We start from the raw sequence: 4,423 nt of genomic DNA, 5'->3' as shown, positions 1-4,423 counted from the left end.
CAACATAAAATCAATAGAGCGTTCTGGCCACCTCTACTTTCTGTTACAACAGTACATTATTATGTATGTATTTCACATTGTAAAATCCCTGCTCAGTCTTACAACAATGAAATAGTTTGTTCTGGGCAAAGTCCAGGTGTGCAGGAAACGCTGGTAATTTAAAGCTGCTGGGAAGGAATGAAGATAAAAAACTCCCCTCTTGGTGACTCCTTCCTCATCCTCTGCCGCAGTGCCCTTTACCTGTCATCACTTTTATACGTTGGTTTGTTGTTACACACAGGTAAGATAAAACTGATACAGTAGTAGTTTTTACCATGGAAAATTCTGATGTCAGGGTTTTAGTAACAACTTTCCCATTCCTCTCTGATCACACAAATCACTGCTGGAAAAGGCCCTGCCTAAATCTGTAAGATTTTCTGTAAGTGTTTTTGTCTTATTTGCATGAAGTTAGATTGATCCAATGTCACACAGAGTAAGCTTTTACTAGAAGAAAAAGTCTCTCTTTAGTAGTTCCAGCTCTTTCTTGATTTGCGCTGGAAAGGAAACGGAATATGCATTTGTACCAGCATTTTTTCCAGCACAGCTCCTTGAAACTTAAATGGAAATTCCAGGAATGCTCAAGTTTTTGAAACATAGCCAGCTTTGAACAAGGTATTTTGGGGCTCCTTTTTTAGAGCAGACCACAGACGGTAGCAGAATAGCTGTGCTCTGCAAAGTCACGAAGCAGCTGGTTTGGGCCTGTGCTTTGTAAGCAGCTCTAGCACAGGCCTGTGGAGCGCTGTGTCCTCTGGGCACTCTGATCTTTTTTTTTCCCCTTTTTTCTGTTTCATTTACTAGAGAAAATAAGAGAGTGGAGATAGGAGTACATAAAAAAATCAAAACACCATTATTGCTGCCATTTGGGTGCTAGTCCAATATAGCAGCTAGGCCAAAACACCAAGTGTGTTCTGAAAGGTTTCCTCCAAGGGCTTTACTAAGCCTGGTGAAAAGGAGCTCTCTTACTGGTTAAAGCCTCCAAGACTCACGAAGAACAGTACCCTGGCAGAGCTGTTGGACAACAGGAGCAAGCAGGTATCTCAGTTTGTCTGTGCAGCACAAATAACTGGCAATCCTTACAGTAATTGTAAAAAACAACCAACCAACCAACACTGCTGTGGATCTGCGTTTCCTTCCAGCTCATTTCCAGGATATTCTGTAGCCTCAAAGTCTAACTTCTGTTATCTGAGAAGTATTTTGAGATAGGATCTTCTTGGTGCAATACCTGTTATAAACTTGTGGGCTTGAGTTTGGTTTTATCTTTTGTTTTGAAGGGTGGTATAAAATCTTGCTCAGCTTCCCCATCTTACCTCTCTAAAATATCATTGCTTATTTGACCTTCAGAGTACTTTCTGTTTTACAGCACATTTTGAGTCATCTCCTCTGTTTACTACAGTAAAAGCCAGGCCCTCTGTCCTGCCTTTGAACAGCCTGTGAGACCTGCACCTGAAAACTAATCGACTTCCAACAACTTCCATGCAAAGCAGATGCCCTGGACTTCCCTTTTCATGTATTCTTTGTGAAGTGGCTCTGCTAACAGGAGTCCAGAAGTCAGTGTTCTCACAGCATAGGCTAAATTCCTCCATTTATTTTCCAAGAAAATTGCCTAAGTGTCTCTGTGTCTTTGATGCAGGGAGGGTGAACCACACAGCCCTTCACCAGCGGCAGCTGTCACTGCAAGGAGAGGCTGGGAGAGCTGGGGTAGGCCTGTGTGGAGAAGGCTTGAGGGGTTCTCATCCACACGTACAAATTCCTGATGGGGCCAGGGAGGGTAAATATGATGGAGCCAGACTCCTCTCAGTGGTGCTCAGTGAAAGAAACAGAGCCAATCGGGTTGTGCAGTCTCCAGCCTTGGAGATACTCAAAACCCAACAGGACACGGCCCTGGAGACAGCTGCCCTGCTCAAAGCCAGGCTGGGCTGTCTGATCTCCACAGCAGACGACCTTTTCCTTCCTGAGCAGCCATAAAATCCCTGGTCTGTGCTCACCTCCGCAGAGTGCAGGCTACCAGAGAGCTGCCTTCAGGGCTGGGATTTTCCAGAGCCCCCAGAACATGGAGCCAGCAAAACCCAGGACCTCACCACACCGGCATTTAGTAGTTTCTTTACAGAATCACAGAATCACAGAACGTTAGGGATTGGAAGGGACCTCAGAAGCTCATCCAGTCCAATCCCCCTGCCGGAGCAGGAACACCCAGATGAGGTTACAACACACACAAAAACCCAGAAAGGGCAAACATTTTGACTTGGACCCATTTCTTCCTCAAAGGGCCAAGTGTCAGCATGTTCTGCTCTTGAGGATGTGCTCAGACTTCCAGTAGCTTGACGTTCCTCAGTTGGTCAATGGCATTGCATGTGCTATATGGAAAATCCTGGTCCCCAGGCTGGATGGATATTGCCCAATGTGCTGCAGGGGAAGGAAACCACTGTTTCAATCTCCTGCTTGGAAATTCCACTGTCACTGAATAAAGACCACCACTGAATCAACAGGCCTGAGTACCATCACATTCAGCTCCACGTGAAACCAAAACAGATCAGACATACATGTTGTCTGGCAAGTTCTGGCCTTTCTGTGTGTTTATTTTCTTGTTGTTTTAGTTTTTCAGAGGAACTGTAGATGCTTTGGAGGTTTTTTTTGCTCAAGGCTCCTTGTAGTCACCTGTGGGGAATGCTTTTATCTTCGCTTTAATTTGCTTGCATTTCTTAGATATTGTCTACTGCTATTTATCAACCAGCTTCCTTTGAAATGAAAGACAGAAAACATAATTTCATGAAGTGGCAAGTGGCTTTGACAGGAGGAAGAGTGGATGCGTGCTTTGGTCAGTGTGTAAACATCCCTTCCTGTTGTGCCTGCTGCCTCTGGCGGTGCTTTACTCGCATTCTCTGGGGTGGCAGACGGCACCTGTAGTGCTGTCACAACACTGTGCCAGAAAACAGGGAGAAACAGCTTGCCACCCTGGCACTGGGGACTCCTGTGCGCATCTTGACAGCCGAGGGAAAGCGTTCGGTGCCAGCGCACAGAGCGATATGACGTGGGTTTTGCCCCCACATCCAGTGATCAGGGAGTTGTAGGCTGGAGTTTCCAAACTGTGTTAGAGCCCAACAAGCTCCCAGACTCATAGCAAAACTGAGCTGGGAGCGTCAACCTCTGTGTGTGTTCTGCATCAGGTCCTAAGGATCCCCCCAGGCTTTCCTGGAAGCTCCTAAGCCCCGCAGGAAGCAGGTGGGGAGGTTTCCAGCATCTGCGCCTCCTCTGGCCTGAGCCTGTCCTCTCTGTACAACGGCAAGGGACCACGAGCTCCATTCTGATACAGGAACCTTTTCTTAGTGACCTTAAAAACCTGGGATGCTGCAGCCCACACAGTTGCCTATTCTGGAGCAAGTCACCTGCTCAAGCCCCTTCCCTTGCTGCTCATGGACACGAATTAGTTTTGGATAAGGATTGTTGTCTTTAACTTGTGATTCAGGATAACGTTTGCTCATGGGTTTTTTTCATCCCACGACACTCAGTTCTGGGTTTCCTTTTAGGGCACTCCTTTTGATTGCTTTTTCTGTTCTTAAAAGTGCTGCTTCTCCTTTCCATTTCATTGCTGAGTGGAGAAGGCCTGCAGACGTGGTTCAGATGGATACGGTTTGGATCCACACGCAGCACTTAGAGGCTGGACGGCGTGCACACTTCCCAGCCATGCCTTGGCACCCATGCTGACCCGTTATTATAACCATAACACAAACCGTAATGCATGGAAGCATAAGAGACGGTGGCTGAGCCTTATGCTCAAAATCCCCAGAACTATGGGAAGTTTTGTATCTCGAGGAGCTTCCGAACTTTGTGTTTGGTCCAACTTTGTCTCAGAGCAAAACATCCCTAAAGCTTTGGAGGCGTCTGAAGCTGAGTGGTTTTTGGCTGCTGTCCGCTGCACAAAGCTTGGCTATGTTTTCAGAATGTTGTTAAGTTGTTCCCTGCACCTACATGGAACGGGTTTCAAAACAAAACAGAGTCTCTCATTGCTTATAGATACACTTCTTACAGCTAGAGATGTTCTCGTTTAAATAAGTTGTCTACTTAGCTGTGGAACGAGAAAATGAGAGGTTTGTTTAGAGGTTAGGACAAAAGGGTTCGCTTAGTAAGCTCTGCGTGTTTAGCAATATTGATCTTTAGCAAATTGCTTCATCTGCTCTTTGTTACCTGCTCTGCATGCTGCTATTTCAGCAGCAAAACCAAACTCTGACCCCCTGTGCTACTGAGCTACAAAAACCTGTAGATGCCGTGCTGCCAGGGGTGGATGCTGGTGGAGGGGGTTGGTTTCAAAGCCCCTGCCCCCAGGTTGTAATTCAGACTGAGCCCGGTTTGCCTGCACAACGCTTTGGACCTGCATTTAGCACAGGGG

Source organism: Mesitornis unicolor, unplaced genomic scaffold (genome assembly GCF_000695765.1).
Source record: "Mesitornis unicolor isolate BGI_N332 unplaced genomic scaffold, ASM69576v1 scaffold25063, whole genome shotgun sequence".
Lineage (NCBI taxonomy): Eukaryota > Metazoa > Chordata > Aves > Mesitornithiformes > Mesitornithidae > Mesitornis > Mesitornis unicolor.
The sequence above is the reverse complement of the archived record's forward strand: the minus strand, read 5'-3'. Positions refer to the sequence as shown.